Here is a 22,399-nt window from a genome sequence, read left to right on the forward strand (position 1 = left end):
GCTTTTGTTTATACACATTTTATTACCGACATTACCAAAAAGCACTTAGTGCTTTCCTATGCAGATATTCTACGAGAAACGTGAACCAAAAGCTTTAAGGGCTTCCCATGTACAAATTCTATGAGCCACAGGACCCAACAGCTTTAAATACTTTCATATGTATCCATTCAATGAATCACGTGACTCAAAAACCTTAAGCGCTTTCTTATCTACAATTTTTATTAGCCACATGAGCAAAAATCATCATAAGCTTTCGCATATACACATTTTAATGAACAAAATTAGCCAGACGTTTTAAGTGTTATCTTATGTATACATTCTATGAATCAAAAGAGCCAAACGTTTTAGGTGTTTTAATATGAAGATATTCTATCAGCCAAATGATAAAACAGTTTTCAGTGATTTCGTATGTACACATTCTCTCAGCCAAATGAGCAAAACAGTTTTCAGTGATTTCGTATGTACACATTCTCTCAGCCAAATGAGCAAAACAGTTTTTAGTGATTTCGTATGTACACAATCTATCAGCCAAATGAGCAAAACAGTTTTCAGTGATTTCGTATGTACACATTCTCTCAGCCAAAAGAGCAAAACAGTTTTCAGTGATTTCGTATGTACACATTCTATCAGCCAAATGAGCAAAACAGTTTTCAGTGATTTCATATGTACACATTCTATGAACTAAATGAACCATAAGTTATAAGTGCTTTCGTATGTACACATTCTATTAGCCAAACGAGTCAATAGTTTTCAGTGCTTTGTTATGTGCACAATCTATGAACCACATCACCCAAAAACATTCTTTGAACCACAGGACCCATCAGCTTTAAATGTTTTTGTATGTAAACATTCTATGAGTGACATGAACCAAAAGCTGTAGGTACTTCCGTATATATACATTATATGAGATACGTGAAACAATAGATTTAAGTGATTGGTATATAAACATTTTACGATCGACTTGAACCAAAAGCTTTATGTGCTTTCGTATGTACACATTATATGAACCACATCACCCAAAAATGTTCTATGAGACAGAAAACCCATATTCATGAATTGCTTTTGTTGGTACACATTCTATTAACCAAATAAACCAAAATCTGTACGTGTTTTCCTATGTACAGATTCTACGAGAAACACAGACCAAAAGCTTCAAGTGCTTTCGTATTTGCACATTATATGAGCGGCATGAACAAAGAGCTTTAAGTGTTCTCGTATGTACAAATTCTATGAGCGACATGAACCAGCAATTTTAAGTGTTTTGTATATACACGCTCGAAATATTTCAGGAGTGTAGGTCTCAGATTTTGTCTTGGAAAATCATTTCCATCTGAACTTGAAATTATTTAAATAACATGAAAAGAATCTTGTCGTTTTCTTCTAGGTATCCATTCATGCGTCTTCGGTCTTGTGAATAAAGGTTGAAGGAATCAGCTCTTTAGATGATCGTTTTCCCAGAAAGTCCTTTTTACGGCTAAATTCAATAAGGAAATTAAGGTAATAGGATATTTTTAAATAATGTTCTAACATAAGAAGAACAAAAAAGTTCATACAAAATCAAGGAACCTTCATATCTTATATTGAAATATTGAATAAATGTTTTTCAATTTTAAAAATCAAATATGCTCCTGCTACAAAGTGTCCTCTCTCATGCTCTTACGTTAATAATGCTATGTGAATAGTATAGTGGGGCTGTATAGCGTCAATGGAAAACCCAGTCAAAAAGGTCGTGAGGCTGTATAGCGTCAAGGGAAATTTAACATGGGTATATCGTGGGGCTGTATAGCTTCTTGGGGAATTTAGCTTGGGGAAATTGAAGTAGCCATTATATCGTCAAGTGGAATTAAACATGGGGAAATTGAATCGGCCACTTTGGCGTCAATTAGAATTGAACATGGGAATTTTGGGGTTGTATAGTCGTTATTTGTTAGCTTAAAATGTAAGAGGAGACAAAATCTCACAAAATAGATTAACTCTTAAACTGCCAAACATGCTATGTGGAGAAATGCTAGTATATATTCATTGTAATCACTGGTAGCATATTCCTTTGGTAAAAACCTAGTATTTTTATACCTAAAACGTGTGAGAAATTCCAATGGAAAACCCCACTATCTATTAATAATCTTATCTTGTAGGAACGTCCTATGAACTAACTATTTATAGCTACAACCTGTGGAAAAAAAAACGTCTATATTTATAGTTTCAAAATTTCCAGCTTCAGTGACGTCACTGTACTAGACACTAAGAAAATAAGGGCAAGAGTGTTGCAAGTGGCTGACCTAAATACGCGTTACTGTAGGTACGTTGGTAAGTGAAATTAATTTGAGAGGGATTAAGGGAGTTTTATAGGGACAAACAAAGACAAATACATACGCATAAACAAACGTACGCGCGCATACATACACACATACAAACACAAACCGAAACAAAGACCAATACACACATATACACACTTCAATCGTTATGTATTTGCATAAAATGTAAGAGAAGGAGATGAAAACTCACAAAATATCTATCCTTTATACCACAAAAAATACTATTCCGTTACACCCACTATACCATCTATTATATCATACTCACTATCCAAACACCTGTGTTGGCTTCAAATGTAAGAAAAGGAGATAATACCTCACAATAAAGACTATCTCTTACACTACCAAAAATACTACGTGGAAAAAAACGCTAGCATATATTTACAGTCACTATTAGTAAGAAATTCCTTTGGAAAAACCGTTTTAGCTACAACGTGTGGAAAATTCCTATGGAAAACCCTACTATCTATTTATAATCTCATCGTGTAGGAAATTCCTTTGTAAAAATCTGGTATATATTTTAGCTACAACTTGTAGAAAACCCAAGTCTATATTTATAGTCTTACAATTTCCAGCTTCAATGACGTCACTGCACTCAACACTAGGGGAATAATGGCAACATTGTTGCAAGTAGCTAACCTGAATATGCGTTACTGTTGGTAGGTAGATAGGTAGGTAGGTAGGTAGGTGAAATGATTTGACAGGATTAATGGGAGTTTTTCGGGACAAACAAAGACCAATATATTCACATTAAAACAAACGTACACGCGCACACATACACAGAAACAACTGCACACAAATACACACACGTATGCGCACGTACATAAACACAAAGACTAATACACACACACACACACTTCAATCGTTATGTGTTCGCTTAAAATGTAAGAGAAGGAGATGAAATCTCATACAATATCTATACCCTGCAACACAAAAAATGCTATCTATTACACCCACTATACCATCCATTATATCATACTCACTATCCAAACGCCCTGTGTTAGCTTAAAATGTAAGTAAATGCGATAAAATCTCACAAAATAGACTGTCTCTTACACTACTAAAAATACAATGTAAAAAACGCTAGTATCTATTGATAGTCACCACTGGTAGGAAACTCTTTTGGAAAAATTTAGTATTATTTTTAGCTACAACTTGTGGGAAATTCCTATGGAAAACCAACTATCTCTTTATAACCTCGTCTTGTGGGAAAGTTCTATAAACTAACCTAGTATATATTTATAGCTACAACCTGTGGAAAATCCCAAGTTTATATTTATAATCTGGCAATTTCCAGCTTCACTGACGTCACTGTTCTAGACACTAGGGGTATAATGGCAACAGTGTTGCAAGTGGCTGACCTGAATACGCACTACTGCAGGTAGTTAGGTAGGTAAAATGAATTTGATAGAGATAAAGGTGGTTTTAAAAGGAAAAACAAAGACTAATACATACACACAAACAAACGCGTGCACTCATCCAAACAAACACAGACACAAACATGCACACACACAAACAAACGTACGCACGCACACTAACACACATACAAACACATACACACACACGTACGCGCACGCACACAAATACAAGGACCAATACATATACATGCACACTTCAATTATTATGTATTCACATAGACTGTAATAGACAGAGATGTAATCTCTAAAATTAGCTATCCCTTACACCACAAAAATACTATCCTTTACACCCACTATACCACACATTATATCATACTCACTATCCATACGCCCTGTGTTAGCTTAAAATTTAAGAGAATGCGATAAAATCTCACAAAGTACACTATCTCTTACACTACCTAAAATACTAAGTGGAAAAACGCTAGTATCTTTTTATAGTCACACTGGTGGGAAATTCCTTTGGATGTGTTTGTGTTTGTATGTGTGCGCTCGTACGTTTGTTTGTGTGTATGTGTATTTGTTTATGTGTGTTCGTATGAATGTGCTAAGGGATAGATATTTTATGAAATTTTATCTCCTTCTATTACAGTCTAAGCGAACACATAAAGATTGAAGTGTGTATGTGTGTGTATTGGTCTTTGTTTTTGTGTGCGTGTATGTATGCTTCTGTGTGTTTGTTTGTGTGCATGTGTGCGCGTACGTTTGTTTGTATGTGTATGTATTGGTCTTTGTCTCTTTAAAACTCCCTTAATCCCGATCAACTTCATTTCACCTACCTACCGACCTACAGTAGCATGTATTCAGGTCAGCCACTTGCAACACTGTTGCCAGTATTCCCCTAGTGTCTAGTACAGTGACGTCACTGAAGCTGGAAATTTTGAGACTATACATATAGACTTGGGTTTGTAGGTAAAATATATACTATATTTTTGCAAAGGAATTTCCTATCAGGGGTGGCTATAAATAGATACTAGCGTTTTTCCACATAGTGTTTTTGGTAATGTAAGAGACAGTCAATTTTGTGAGATTTTATCGCACTCTTACATTTTAAGCTAACATAGGGCGTTTTGATAGTGAGTATGATATAATGTATGGTAAGGTGGGTGTACTAGATAGTAATTTTTGTGGTATAATGGATGGATATTTTGTGAGATTTCATCTCCTCTTACATTCTAAGCCAACACATAACGATTGAAAAGAGTATATGTGTGTATTGGTATTCTCCATATTCGATTCCCTTTGACGCTATAGTGGCCAATTCAATTTCACCGTCTTAAATTCCCCTTGACGCTATACAGCCCCACGCTATTTCCATGTTATCTTTAACTTGACGCTATACAGCCCCACGACCTTTTTGACTGGGTTTTCCGTTGACACTATACAGCCCCACGATATTCCCATGTTAAATGTCCCTTGACGCTATACAGCCCCACGACCTTATTGATTGAAATTTCCATGGACGCTTTACAGCCACACTATACTACTTATCTGTACAATGTTGTTATTTGTACGATGTTATATGTACAATAGTATGTATATAATTATGTTTCTGTACTAGGTTCTGTACACGATGTTGTTAACATTATTTTCCTTTACAAACAGTACCAGAATGTTTATTTTTGCCTTCGCTTCATTGTTTTCATCATCGTCATCATCGTCGTCGTCGTCATCATCTCTTTCCTCTAATCTCTATTAATATTATCATTATTATTATTACCGTTGTTGCTGTTGTTGTTTGTAGTAGAAGTAGTAGTAGTAGTAGTAGTAGTAACATCATTCATGCAAAAGAAAATGGTAATATATGAAGAAACTATTCAATCCTGATGATTGGAATATATATATATATATATATATATATATATATATATATATATATATATATATATATATATATATATATATATATATATATACGGTTTTTGCCAGATGACATATATTTCGACAGAGGTCAAGTTTCAAGCTTAAGTTTTGTGGTATGGATCCTATCTTTTAATTTTGTTTCCCGGACAAATGGTTGCGGAGCTTTTGAGTAAATTAGAAAATTTAATCTGCTGTTGTGATTTATTGATAGGCTACGTCGACAACAAATGAAAAGCAATTGTAGAAGAAGACATGCGGAAGAAATTGCTTGAGTCGCAATTTGTATTCTTTCACTGAATTCCCAGTGTTTACCAGTGATGAAGCAGAAGCAATTTTATCCAGGTTTATTTAAGGTTACAAACTGAGTATTACCAGGGAACCGTTCTACCACTTCATTCATCAGAGTACCGAAGATGCAGAGACGGATCTAGAATATCGTTTTGGTATCGTTCAGGAGGACAGTAAACAATTAGACAAGGAATCCCCGGTGAAAGCCAAGAGGTGACCTTCTCACCCCAGCAGCTTTCTAAACATTTTGTGACCACACATTTTAGCAAAGAACTGAAAAGCAAACGTGCTTAGGTTCAGGTTGTTTTTAGCCTTTTTTCATTCTTTCATTTTTAAGTAAGTTTGGGGGGGGGGGGGCAGAGTGTGAGGTTCACCTTTTGATCCGCCCCTGCTTTGGGTAAGATTAAGCTCGGTCTTGAATGCATCGTTTATTCACACAAAAACTGTGATATGATCGCGATTAAGAGTGTACCGGAACTTACAGTTACATGTAGATTCAGCGTATATGTGTTTTCTTCTAGTTTTGTTTACCTTATCGTTTTTTGTGGCTTTGTACCCTGGAAAAAGGAATCGGTAGATTCCGAAAGCACTTGAACTGTTCTTTTATCAGTACTGCACTCTTGTTTGTCACTTTTTATGTCACACACACACACACACACACACACATATATCGTACGAATAGACACACACACATACATACATACATACACACACACACACATACATACATATATACATACATACATACACACACACACACACATACATACATACATACATACATACATACATACATACATACATACAAACATGCATACTTACATATGACATGAGCACATATTGGTTATTATGTACACGCTAATACAGTAAAGATCAGACAGAAAAGTACTGTCAGCAATGATTATGTCAAAGGCCAAACTATTTATACATATTGAATCATTCGTGATTGTACAGTACTGTTTATCTGGCTCAATATTTAAAAGCGGGTTTACGAATTTATTTTTTAGTTTATTTTGTTTTGTTTTTGAAGCATCATATCAGCTAATATTTACATATATATTAAACGGCACTTGTTTGTATTTCAAATATGGAATTAGATTCCTGTCAAAGAGAGAGAGAGAGAGAGAGAGAGAGAGAGGTTACATAAGTGTCTTTCCTTTCTCGCTCGTCACAAGGGAAGGACCATTGCCCCGTGTCTCTACAGAGAACACATATCCCGTAACGGATATACATGTTCCCCAGATGGAAGAGATACTTAGCTGCGTTAGTAATTAGTGTCCTTTTTGGAGATATGTATATTGTACATTATATATTTCATCAGTGTTTTATGACATGGTTATCATGAATTAGATAAATGCTTCCACATAAACATTTCAGCTGCCACCAAGTGAAAGCGTACATTAATCGATTAATTAATCGCATGGTGTATCTCTCTTCCATCCAACCAAACGTTTCAATTTCAAACAATGTGATTCTGGATTAAAAACGTAATTACTTTACGGGACATTTATAGTCTCGTAACTCTACTTTACGGGACATGTATAGTCTCGTAACTCTACTTTACGGGGCATGTATAGGCTAGTAACTCTACTTTACGGGACATATATGGGCTAGTAACTCTACTTTACGGGACATGTATTGGCTAGCAACTCTACTTTACGGGACATGTGTAGGCTAGTAACTCTACTTTACGGGACATGTATAGGCTAGTAACTCTTCTTTACGGGACATGTATAGGCTAGCAACTCTACTTTACGGAACATGTATAGGCTTGCATATCTACTTTACGGGACATGTGTAGGCTAGTAACTCTTCTTTACGGGACATGTATAGGCTTGCATATCTACTTTACGGGACATGTGTAGGCTAGTAACTCTACTTTACGGGACATGTATAGGCTAGTAACTCTTCTTTACGGGACATGTATAGGCTAGCAACTCTACTTTACGGAACATGTATAGGCTTGCATATCTACTTTACGGGACATGTGTAGGCTAGTAACTCTTCTTTACGGGACATGTATAGGCTTGCATATCTACTTTACGGGACATGTGTAGGCTAGTAACTCTTCTTTACGGGACATATATGGGCTAGTAACTCTACTTTACGGGACATGTATTGGCTAGCAACTCTACTTTACGGGACATGTGTAGGCTAGTAACTCTACGGGACATGTATAGGCTAGTAACTCTTCTTTACGGGACATGTGTAGGCTAGTAACTCTACTTTACGGGACATGTATAGGCTTGCATATCTACTTTACGGGACATGTATAGACTAGCAACTCTATGGGACATGTATAGGCTAGTAACTCTACTTTACCCGACATGTATAGATTAGACGGGACATGTATAGGCTAGTAACTCTGTGAGTCACATCATCATATAGCCAAACCCTCTATTTAACTGGAACGTCTCGAGCCTTTCCGCCACTTTAATACTTCATAAATACTACTACAGCCGCCATTGCCTTTTCATGTGTCTTGTATACCCAATAACGCAATATGACCGTCAATAACAATCACAATGTTCATTGTGACGAATGGATTCAGTTGTCGAAATGTCCCTCTTATATCAAAAGTCTAGATAACTGAAAAGCTGATTAGCAAAATAATTTTAAAAAAAGAATACTCAGGTTTCAAAACAAATTTAGAACAAACAAAAAATAGTTCTCCGTAGAAGATAGATAGATATTGATAAACTTGTTTAAGTTTTAGGTATGACTGTTCAATATCAGAACAAGGGGATAGCTGGTATCTAATGTAAATCGATTTGGGCTTTTTTGATAAGATCTACACATCATTACAAAATTGAATATAGGCTATACAAAGCTAACTGAGTACGTATGTATGTCTACGAGATTTTTGTACATGAGTTTTAGGTCATCATAAGTTTATCACTTTGACCTATTACTAGTGGAACAGTCCTATAGGCCTGCGCCTTACTTAGTTGCAACTTCTTATTATAAAAGTCCTTCTCACAATACATTGGACGAGATTCACAGCCACTATTCATCTAAATCCTTATTCGCAGAATCAGATTTGTTTGTCTCGCGATGTTAAGGGAAGCCAGACAATAATGACTAATTGTAATAAAGTAAATGGCAAGAATGCTTATCTTGTCCATTTACATCCATCTTACTTAGGAATGTGGAAATGTATTTTCGCCTGTAAATTATACATTTTCGGGAAAATAATTTGAATTTGAGACTTTGTTCAACTTATGAATAAAGAAAAGCAACACTCACTTTCTCAAACTGAAGATCATTATATATATATATATATATATATATATATATATATATATATATATATATATATATATATATATATATATATATATATATATATATTAAGGCTTGGAGAAATTGACCAGAAACAAATTTAATATGCTCCCCACCCCACCTCCTCGCGAAGAGAGACAAGAAACATAGAAAAGAACTATGGAATATACGGCTTGCTGTTTAATACACCATACAGGCAAGGGTATGACTATCTTAAATTTCAGATTGAAATTATTTGCTACAGTTATTAAGTTTGCTGGATACTATTCATCTTTATTCCAGTCAGGTCAATGATTCACTGATCTGGAGAAAATATCTCTAATGTGTGCGAACCAGTTTTCATTTTCGTGCCAGGTTTTCGAGGTATTTGTACAAAGTATCTAAGTAAATATCAACACAAAGAAATTACTGATCACTCCCCATCAATGTGCGGTCGGTGAATATTTATATGAAGCGGAAGTCAAAACCAAGATTTTTGAAGGGTCTTCCAGCGAAGCATATTAAATCTTTATTGGATACGGAATGCCAATCAATAACAGGAAGTGGAATGCCAAGGAATATCAGGACGTGAAATATTGAGTTTACCAATGGACAACAGTGGAACCTTAGTGCTGGGCTGCTAGTAAGGACGCCATCTGTGTTATTGGTTCTTTATGCTTACTGTCATACGTAATATCAACTATTCGAAATAATTATTCTTCCCATCGATTTTTAACTATCCTCAGTATCAACTCCATGCTTTGAAGTTTTAATTTTAAAATAGATGAAATGTACCGTTTAAAGTACTTATTTTAGATTCGGACAATAATTTTGTTTTAAAAGAAATGTACTCATGAAATCTCTGATAGTTATAAAAGGACCATTCCAATTCCACAGTAAACTAAACAAATGAAACAGAATCCCCTCTTTCGTGTGCAGTGCTGGAACAGCATTTGTGAGGTGTTGGAAAACTTTGGTTTGGTGCTCTACGGTACAACAATAGAACCTGGTTAGTTAGTTTTAAAGCAACTGAAGAAAAGTGACAAAGGATGCATCATGGCAACAGACCTAAACTGAACCAGTATTAGGATCACATTAAACCACCGTGGATCCTATATACTTTAGTCGCTCTTTACCACATGCAAGAGGTCACATGTAAAAGAATTCTAGATTACTCTAGGAGCAAAGTTTCAAGAGTTGAAACATCATGCTAGAACCATTCTGAGTACACTTCATTCATTAAACTTGTATGTATCTGGAACTGTAAATATAATAAAAATAATGACAGTTTTATTAGTAAAATTACTATTATTAGTATAATCTCATGAAATGTACTCATACTAATAATGAGATTTCATGAGTACATTTATTAGTATTATTAGTATAATTGATACGTCATAATCAACTCATCAAAAGAAAAAAGATATTGCTTACTAAATAAATATCTACTGGAGTCAAATATCAGAATAAGGTTGTATTCCGTTTCTTTTGACATTTTTACTCCGAAAACATGTTATATATTAACGTGCCAATGTTTACAAGTCACATGTTTGTGAAACATACGGAAACAGGGTTTCTTTATGTGTCATTTCTTCCACTCTTGGCTCAAGTCTTCTTAACACTTACTATACCATTTATGAAAAACTGTATTCCAGTGAGGTAGGATGGATCTGGACTGCAATATTTATGCATAAAGTAAAACGTGAGATTGAAAATATGCTATAAATTTGTAATCAAAGTTTGTTGATATTAATTAGTTAACCATTATCTTGTAAACATATTATTCCAGAAAATAACATTCCAGTCTATATGTCTATTTCACTTTTGTTTTGTCACTTCATTGAATATCGACTTGACGATATATAAAAGATGGAGCGAAATGTATTTATGTATTGTAGAAGCGTTATGCAAACACAGGAAAAGATTTATTTTGGACGCTCAGTGTTGATGACTCTCAGCATAGATATAAAATTTAAAATGTGCATTTTTATATGAAAATTCATACTGCCAAATTTGCACGACATTCTATAAATTCAAAATATGGTTAGGAAATTATAAGCGCAGAGGTTATTTTAAAAATAATTCACAGAAAGTTTATGAATGGTTTTGCATTAAATGATTACAGCAATGACGACTTTAAAACATCGATATTATTACCATAAGTGGAGTTTGATTATGTCCCACATAATAGATAGGGTATTTAGTTTAACATATTTATGAGATTATTTAATAATTTTCCCAAAAGATGAAGAGCCTTGAGGGAAAATGTATAATGTAAGCATATATGAATAATCAATAGAAAGTTCTTACAAATTCCAATTCAAGTTGTACATAAGAACGCAATAACACATAATTAGTATTTTTTTTAAAATTTTACGACGTAATAATGATAAAGAAACTTACAAAAATGCATACTTTCACTGTTAAAAATGAAGTCAGTATTTTCATTAATCAAATTGAAATCAATTTTATCTGTCCGGAAGCTCCAACTGGAAAACAAATATGATTTTACTCGTCCACAGTTAATTGAAAAAAGTAATTATCAAAACGATCATATCAGTTTTAAATGAAATTACAACATACATCTTGAACAAATTAAGCTTTTTCCTCCTTTTCTGAGCCCAGAAAGTGAAATACAGCGGCAACATTTGTACTGAAGCTATATTTTGGATTCTGCTACGGCAGCCATCGTACCAAACCATATACGTCTCGAATAAACACACAAATACAAGCATTGATGAGTAGCAGACACACTATCATGGCGACCCAGTTACTGGAACATCCATTGATCAAGGTCTGCTATCACATAATGCTGTTTGCAGATGAACAATACTTGAATGTAAGAATATATAATTGATGTAAATTTATATAAAGAGAGAGAGAGAGAGAGAGAGAGAGAGAATCACATTTTCCTCAAGACAAAAATTTGACAAAACAATAACACAAATTTAAGGGGTCGTAATAGAAAACACTTCAAATTTTCTTGAACTATATTCTTAGCATGATTATAAATCCACTTTTTCCGATATTTGTAATACTTCAGTTTAAATTTGGACAGTTTTAACCATTTTTCTCCATTACTACATTCAAACTAGCAACAAAGTTATGTGCTTCCACCAATGTCAAATATTTGCATTTACGCGATATTCCTCTGGATAAACCTAATTGATACCTGTTATTTAACACGTAGTTCAAGTATGGCCTTGCAGCTACTTCATGAATCTTGCTCTGAGAAAGAATGAAAGAAAATTTTAAAAAAAGTTGTTTACTACAAACTATCACTGGTTTTGAATCAAGGTCAGGAACTAAGTCAGCATTAGATACAATGTTTCTATAAAGTTGTTTACGTCAAAAATAAAACATATCAGTCAGAACTGAACTCTTTTCCAATTAATAAAGTTATATTACAATAGCAAGTAATGGAATAAAAGAAATTAAAACTTACAAACAATTAAATTAAATGAAATATAAATTACATCAAATATGCATAACAGTATACACTAATATACTAAGACAAAAAGTTGGCGATATCCATTATTAACGAAAAGAACGACGAGGTCAACGGAGTCCATATAGGCTTCCTCAAAAAGTATGACAAGGTGTTGTCGAACGTCTCCAGGATTGAACTGATAATATTTTATGCGAATACATAGACCGAATGTTAGAGTTTGTATTAGATGTTTAGAATGACGATATGTAGTTGATAGATATTCATGGGAGTCAGTTGTGCACGTTCGTTTGTGTTTCGATTATGTAATATTTACCTTTCAAACGCTTCGTCATGCTGGATTTCGTCGGACATTTCATGATATCATATGATTACTGAGTTGCTACTTTTGCTGGTAAACTAAGTTACACAATCTGTGGTGCCTTTTCTCCGTAGTAACAATGTCTTCCCCGGTAAGCAATTAAACAACAGAGAAATTATTGTTTCTTGCAGCTGCCAACATTAACGGCCAAGCTGAACAAGTTAATAGATGAAACAGCTTGGCATATCCTCTGAGGAATACTTTTTGACAATATGATACGTGTCATTGTCTACAAAGAAACAGGCATGCTTTTTCTATTTTGAATGAAAAAATTTCATTCTTGTTTTCGGAGTATTTATTTTCCAAAACTTTCTTACCCTGACAATACAATGAAAAATGTCACTAACAAATATTCTGATCATAGTAGTTATATCAATTCATGTATTACTAAGCGCTAGAAAAATGTATTTGAAAGATATGGCACGGTGCTACAAAAGGCATCACCACTGTTTTGTCTTGCCGCCTGCTGTAATGTCCATGCTGCGTAAAATTTTGCTCTTTTTCTCCTGACAAATGACAAATTTCCCCACATCTGTTCCTACATGACTTTCATTGCATGAGGCAAGGTACGCATTTTAGACTCAACCATGTTTATAAGCATGCCAGTGGCATTATTGGTGAAGACATATAATCAATATCAACAGACATTGCTCTTTATGTCTCAACAACATCCTGGCTAAAAGCTTTTACTTCTCCCAGTATATCTTTCTATTTAAATAGTCTAAATGACACTTACTTTTAAATGATACTTCCTTCCTTAAAACATTAACCGTACAACTGAATCTCAGTCTACGCAACTAAGCAATTATTGATTATCAAAATGTCTAACTGCATAATAAACGAGCTTCAATCAAAGACCAAATGAAGCCGTGAAAAGATACCCTGAAAGGTGCTTGCATGAATGAATCTATAGAATATTTTAATACAACATCATAAATGCTTTTTAAGGTTAGCGTCGTCCATTTATATAGTGTTGCTTAAATTATGAATTTGACTATTCAAATATGTCTTTATATTCTATGAAAAATGTATGCAATTTAGTTTGCTGCTAACACAAGCATAAGTGTTCACCCCAGTGTATTTAAACTGGAATATAAATTTTTAATTAGATATGCATTTTCATTTGATTCCTTAAATAATATAATAACTACTTGTTATCACGTGTCACCTTTCCAATCTTTTTGGTGTGAAAACCACATCTTTTATAAATATTTCCAAACAAAGCTGATAACGATACAATTTGTAAACTTCAAACTCCCTAAAAAGAATCTGGATAGTTTATGTTGAAATCTAACACTGTACCATTATTTCTATAACTGTTATGTGCTTCTATTACTAAACGTGTAAAGATGTGGGAGAAATGTCAATTATAGCGGAATTTTGTATGGGTACGCACGTGATTTCTGAATAAGATGATAAAATGATACCTGTAAGAAAGGGCGTAACAACTGTCAACAAAACAATATGACAATATATACTCATTATTGTATGAAACACAGTAAATGTGTTTCGTACAAATTTTACCACTCTGCATGGCTTTTACCGGTAGAATTGTACCGCGTTATAATATATATGTCGGTTCGTGTTAGCTTACATACTTACATACAGGTAATAATGGCAATAGCTTCCATTAAGTATGGAAAATAATTTTTTTTAAAAAGTCTATGGGTGGCTAAACAGACGTTTAACAGTTGGTAATTGTTATGGGGTCGTGGTGGTAGACAGGTGGTTAGTTTTATGGGGTCGCGGTGGTAGACAGGTGGTTATTGTTATAGGGTCGTGGTGGTATGCAGGTGGTTATTTTTATGGGGTCGCGGTGGTAGACAGGTGGTTATTGTTATACGGTCGTGGTGGTAGACAGGTGGTTATTTTTAGACAGGTGGTTATTTTTATGGGATCGTGGTGGTAGACAGTTGGTTATTGTTATGGGGTCGCGGTGGTAGACTGGTGGTTATTGATATAGGGTCGTGGTGGTAGACAGGTGGTTATTTTTATGGGATCGTGGTGGTAGACAGTTGGTTATTGTTATGGGGTCGCGGTGGTAGACTGGTGGTTATTGTTATAGGGTCGTGGTGGTAGACAGGTGGTTATTGTTATAGGATCGTGGTGGTAGACAGGTGGTTATTTTTATGGGATCGGAGTGGTAGACATGTTTATTGTTATTGTGTCATGTAGGTAGACAGATGATAGTTGTTATGGGGTCGTGGTGGTAGATGTTTATTGTCATGGGGTCGCAGTAGTAGATGGTTATTGTTATGGGGTCACGGTAGTAGACAAGTGGTTATTGTTATGAGGTCGTGGTGGTAGATGCTTATTATTATGGGGTCGTGGTAGTAGAAAGGTGGCTATTGTTATAGGGTCGTGGTGGTAGGCAGATGGTAGTTGTTATGGTGTCGTGGTGGTAGATGGTTATTGTTATGAGGTCGCGGTAGTAGACAGGTGGTTATGGTTATAGGGTAGTATTTGTAGACAGATGGCTATTGTTATAGTGTTGTGGTGGTAGACAGATGGTTATTGTTATGGGGTCGCGGTAGTAGATGGCTATTGTTATGGGGTCGTGGTGGTAGACATATTGTAGTTGTTATGGGTTCGTGGCAGAAGATGGTTATTGTTATGGTGGCTATTCTTATGGTGTCGTGGTGGTAAACAGATGGTAGTTGTTATGGAGTCGTGGTGGTATATGGTTTTTGTTATGGGGTCGCGGTAGTACACAGGTGGCTATTGTTATGGGGTCGTGGGGGTAGCTGTCTAGTCGATGTCTAGATGAAAGTGTTTTGGGGGTCCGCGGCAGAAAACAAATCACTAAACTGCGCACAGAAAATAACTACGGCATTGACAGAAAGGATACACTGATAAGACCGATGTCCGAACGGGGTATACAAGTTTTATAAGTTTGTGAAACTCAGGAATATAACAACACAACCCCCGTATACAGAATAAAACAGTTTAATCATTTAAATCAACAAACTAAAATTGTACAAGACACTTGAAGGATACACTTCTACTATAAAATAATTACCAAACATTACTTTAAAAAAATGAAATTCGCAGTTCCGTTTCCATAAGTATTACAAATTTCACCATGAAATCAAGTGAGTGTTGTCAAGCATGACTGAATAACCTGACCTAGTCGCTGGCCACTCCAGATTCAACGTAGTTTGTTGGTTGCAGTCGACTTGTACAGCAACACTCTGTTCCCTCTGGTCTTCGCTCTTCGTTTAGGGCTTGGATTCTTGAATCTACCAGGGGATCCTTTCTATTCATTGTGGAAGCTTTCTATGTTACGCCTTTACGCTCTGACGTTGTGTCGTTCTGACGTCCTATCTTTTACATTTAAAATAAGACAATGCAGCTAGGTTCCTGCTCTATACAACACTCTTCAATGAACTAACATTATATCTCTCATCCTCTTCAGCATTTTAGCCATATTATATTTCAAGCAAACGCTAACTGCTAACATGGTTCCAGGACACGCCCTTGCACTGAATCCACTGTTGTATTGCCATATATACACGATTTATGCTAAATGTATTCAAGTAATTATCTTAAGACTCACATCACTGAACAAATGTATAAAACTAAACAAATAAATTAAAACAGTTATCTTCAGACTCATAGCAAATAGTATGAAATTAAGACATAATATCGTGTTCTCTTTCCCCTTTTACAGAATCATCTCTCAAGACTTCCAGCACAGGTCCCTTGTGCATTTTTACGAGCGAATAACCCTTTAGAAAAAATAAATGCGCATTAGCTTGAATTCTACATGGAAGACATCGTTTAAACTTTGTGGATTGCATGTATTTAGAGTAAGAAATAAGGCTTTTGATTTTGAAACGAGAAGATAAAAACTCAAGATAACTGGGAGTGAAATGTAAAAGAGCTTTATTATAATAAATTTCGTTATGGACCTCGTAACTTACTCATTATTCATTTTTGTAAAAACATATTCTAAAACCTGAAAAAAAAAAAAAGATTTGCATAAAACAAAAATCCCATGCACATGAAATCTATAAATGTCGGCGGTCATCGTGTTTTCGAGTTTGAACCACTGCTGTTCTTTACACAATTTTTAACACCTATTTAAATAAATTACAAGGCCCTTTTAGCTGATTATAAATTAGTGAGTATAGAAGCAGTACCTTGTTGAACATCAGTGTGCCATTTCTCAGGATCCCTGATAATGAATTAAATGGATATATATATATATATATATATATATATATATATATATATATATATATATATATATATATATATATATATATATATATATATATATATATATATATATTGTTAGATCATGACGTTTAGGCATACCTATGGGATCTAACTCTCAACGAAAGGGACACACTCATAGTATTATTACTCCATACAAGCCATTGGTCATCTCAGAAAGGTTTCTTCAAGAACTATTGCACTGATTCTTACATATGTTTTGAAAACGTGTTAGACAAAATATATCACTTTGCACTTGGATTTATGCCAATGATTCATAAGGAGGAGATAACCCTCAATTCGTTGCGAATCTCGTGCTACAATGAAAATAAACTTTTATAAGGAAAGGCAGTAACATTCTTAGGACAGAACACAGAATGAAATTGTGATGGAGATTTCATATATTAAAGAAAGGGGAGAGATAAAGGAGTATATGCATTCACGATACACGCATACGGATGAACTGAGGAAATCACCATGAAACAAAATGCAAGATTCCTACATAAAACATTGTTATCTTTGTACCAAAGACGTTAATGCCACATTACATTCAGTATGTTACCTTACAGATTTTATTAAAATCAATCACGAATATTTTATTAGTTATTTTTGGCCTAAGCGATAAGTGGAGGAGGATCATAATTTTGATATATATCTTGGTTGCAGAACTGGATGACATATTTTGATCCTATCCCAGGCATGTTACTGTATATCAAAATACTAAAATATATCTCACATGTATCTATTTTGATAGTTTCAAGTGACTTTATATATTTCATTTATTTTCATCTAATACATTATTCCAAATTAGATGAACTTTGTCCATTTTAGAAGTAAAATGAGGCGTACTGTTATTCCAGAGTACCTGTGAATATGCTGCTAAACATTTCCCTCTTTTATACATATCAAGCGGTTTTTATGGAAGTTCTTGAAATAATCTCCGTGAACCAATAAAATAGTATACTTAATTTAAAAATAGTTGGATGGGATATTTGTCTTAAAATAAGGTATTCTGCCCCTCCTAGATAGATACATATGTAGGTGTGTAGTTAGGAGGTAGGGAGGTAGATAGATAGATAGATAGATAGATAGATAGATAGATAGATAGATAGATAGATGGATGGATGGATGGATGGATGGATGGATGGATGGATAGATAGATAGATGAAATGAACACTCACTAGTTTCTTAGAATTCTTTGGATACATTTAGTAAGTTGAGATATGAATAACTTTTTATATCAGGTGTTTGGGCCGAGTTTTGCATTGCATGGCGTGAAGTACTAATAGTTATTTTTGCAGTATTCCTTATATAAAGTTTTGCTAATCCTCTGTTGTAATTGCAATTAATTTATAATGATAGTTAACTTACTAATGCGCTAGAATGACTACGTGTACACTACATACGAAATTTTCAGCAGTCTTCGTAGCTTACGAATCAATGGCAATGATGCTAAGTAGACTTTAAAATTTTAACGTTTTCCAAAAACTATCCACAGTTTCTAACTTATTTTTGTATTCTTTTATGATGTCAACAATTTCCTTACTTTTACAACGAGCAGTAATTCTCCACGCATTATGTTGTTATGTACGAAACTAAATATCAAAAAACTTGGAGGGAAATAAGTTCGTACTCATTATCCGTTGAAAAGTTAGTGCTTTACAATAATTCTGTGTTGATATTGTTTTAGAGCTCTTTTATAAATAGTAGCGTCTAAAATACGACTGATATTCAGATCTCCAGAACTAAAATAAGATTGATAATCAGATCACGACAACTAAGCAATAACGTTGTGCTTGCTAATGGATTAGTTTTCTCACGCTAGATTCGTTTACAACAAGTTTACGAAAAAATTGTTTTGGGCGCTGATTCCAAACAGATAATCATAATCTGCGAAAAAGTAAATAAACAATAAACCGAAATAAGAAACGTTTATGCTAATTAATTATGATTTTGATTTGTGTTGTGTGATCCACCAAAGCTTTATTAATTGACGGATAATATGTGTCATTAACATGAATAGTCATGTTAATTGTTAAAGACCTCAATATCAAATTCCTACAGTGTCACGTAGGTATACATGAACAGAACTGCTTGCAGTTGTTACTCTTTGTTTAGTCAAAAATGAATACAGAACCGGGTTTGTAAATTGTTCTACTCCTTTGGTTATCGAAGTTAATAGTATTCAAAGCGTTTTCAATGCATCATTTATAGAAGGGAATTCAATTTGATCCAATTTAGGTTGAATCTTTTGAACAAGCAACGAGTTAGTCACGTGATGGAGCTGTTTTGCCATCTTCCTAACTGAAACAAATTGCTAAACGTAGTTGAGGAGTAAACTAATATATGGCATTATTCAAATTGTAACATTTATTGAAAATACAAGAAAAATCACATTTGCAACTCTGGTACAGTTTCCTTTCAATGTAAGTAAATCAATATGTATTACTTAGAGACATCACAGTTGCTCAGATTTGCATCCAATATTCAACACCAATAGAAAGCAAAAGGAACACATTTCCGTATATTGATTTGCAGAAAGACATATAGTCCCCACACGATTTCAACTGATAGCTATGGCATTGGCGACTAGGTTATCAACAGCCTTGTGTGTTTCTATATTTCGGTCTTACAAATTGCTAACTTCGGAAAAGGTTTCGTCTTGCAGATACAAGCTGTTTTGGTAAAACAAAGCATCATGTTTTGATAAATACAATTTCAATAATTAGTTAGTCCTGTATAAAGAGAGATCACTATCATAAAGATTTTATTGTGTAAACATAATATTGACCAGAAAATGACAACATTTGGACTGAAGACATACATTCTTTTTTATATCAACATAAAAAAGACAAAATAGAAATTTTGCGCTGAAACTGAAATTTGCTTACCATTTCCTTAAAGTAATTACAAATTTCTCAAGACTACATACGCTTAGCCTGTACTCTTCAGGTATTGTTTTGTATTAAGGATCACTAGTTGTTTTTGAAAGAATGAAGTTTCTAAAATCTTTGCAACGAGAAAGAAATAAACAGTATGTTACTTTGTGTTCAGAAAGAGAAGATTATATTTTCACTCCATTTACAGTCCAAGATTGTGCTGCGTATTTAAGATTATTTTCCAATAAGACCAAGTGTGAAACCATAATTCTTGGTTGATATTAGTAATAAATTATAATGAAGATCTATATCAATCGCAATGGTTCCCTCTCGTAAATTCTGACGCTTTTTATGGCATATCCCAACACCAACCCCTTTGATAATGAAATATTTTACTTTCAAATGGTACAGACAGTGAGCCAAGTATTTTAGACCTGATTTTCTAAAGAACTCGTGTAATTTGTAAGGAGCGACAACATTGTTAGCAGGATCAACAAACGGAATAGTCTTTATCAAGCAGAATCGGTCGGCTATTGAACGTTTTCGTTATATTACTTTATTTACTGTACATCATATTACACATCTCTTCACGTTTTAACTTGTCTTAAACAAAAAATGATAACTGAGGCGCACATATGATATGCTACGTTAACTGCACATGAAGCAAGTACCAATAAAAAATGAATACGAAATAATATCTAAGTGTGACTTACATATTTACTTGTCACTTCAATTATTGTGGATGGACTGAATGCTATGTCATGTGACTGATTAGAAGTTCAACGATGTAATGGCACAGTGCTTCCTGCATGTCAATTCTCATCTATGTAGCCTAAAAAGAGCATATAACCGGCTTGACGAGCAATCATTCATAAATTATTGCTTGGTTTTTTTTTACTTTGTGGTTGGAAGAATTATCCAGATGTTATTCAGGGGCATATGACGTAAGAATAGAACGTCTCACTAAATTTGAACTCCGATTGTTAAAAGCTTCTAAAGCGAATGCATAGAAAGCAAGAACAACGAATTCTAAATATGTAAAATATATTTGACAATTAAAAATGACCTTGACCTTCACCAGGTCTTATGTTGTGATCTTGTACGAATCTTCGCCCAAGAGGCGTTAATGCATTAATTTTCATATTGACGAAGAATGAAGTGAATTGAGGACCCTTGTTAGTGAACATGGGGCGAGATGTTCTGGCTCTTTGTGACGAGAATAATGGGAGAAAATTACATGCTATCTACATTAAGATATTTCATTACTAGAATCCGATGACTTAAACACAGCCATTAGGAACGTTTGAATTATTACGATTAAACGATCATAGCTGGGGTTTTATCGTTGTCTAAAGTTTACTTTAATCACTCACCAGCAACATAAATTCTGGTTTATGAGTGATTAGGTAAATGTTTTACTTGTATAAATAGTCAGCCATGATGATTTAATCCTATATTGGCCTTCAAAATATATTCAAAAAATATATCAATACGTCTGTCGCTTGGATTATTTGTTTTTTAGATAGAAGTGATGATTCACTGAATGAAAGATAGCAATCGAACCACAAATGTGGAAATCGCCGGAAAATGGCAAGGAAGTCAGTCACATGTTAAAATAATCTAGGTAAAAGGGAACCATGTCAAAAGTACTATGATGTCTTTATGTAATTTATTTCCACAAGTTCAGTCAAATATAGTTCTTTGGTTAGTTGATGATTGAGAAAAGAAACATGGGAATCTTTCTCAATCGAGTCACCTTCAACATCTACTGTGTTATTTCCAATTTGTTTTCCGATCATTGGCCTAAATGCCTTCCAAAAAAAAACAAAAAAAAAAAAAAAAAAAACGAACATATAAGATTATAAAGTGACGTTTTAGTCAGACTATTGAATGTGCTAAACTGCCATTGACATACAAACATCCTTCAAAGATCAAATGAAGAAAATATTAAAACTCTCATAACAAACTGTTGATATAAACAGAAGAAAAGATGTAAATTATCACGACGCATTTTGCCAGTGGGACATGAAACTGATGTACTTAAGCGTTAACACTTACACTGAATTTTTTAGTGCATTCAGTGTAACTTAATTTTATACATTATATCCCAAGGAAAGTTTCAATGGGAGTTTTGTCTTTTAAAGTTCCATCAGTATTCACAATACGCCACTTTGACTTCGACCCTTATTTTTCGTTGAGGAATACAACAAAAATAATCCTTTATTATGAATCAGTGATGGATGGAAAAATTAAACCCTTAGGATTAGAATATTGATTATGAAACTCAGCCAAATGACGCCAACGTCTGACCCTCGGGTGGAATTATACTATCCTACATTAACGCCTCTGAAGGA

The sequence above is a fragment of the Sinohyriopsis cumingii genome, chromosome 4 (assembly GCF_028554795.1).
Source record: "Sinohyriopsis cumingii isolate HCF-2022 chromosome 4, ASM2855479v2, whole genome shotgun sequence".
Classification (NCBI taxonomy): Eukaryota; Metazoa; Mollusca; class Bivalvia; order Unionida; family Unionidae; genus Sinohyriopsis; species Sinohyriopsis cumingii.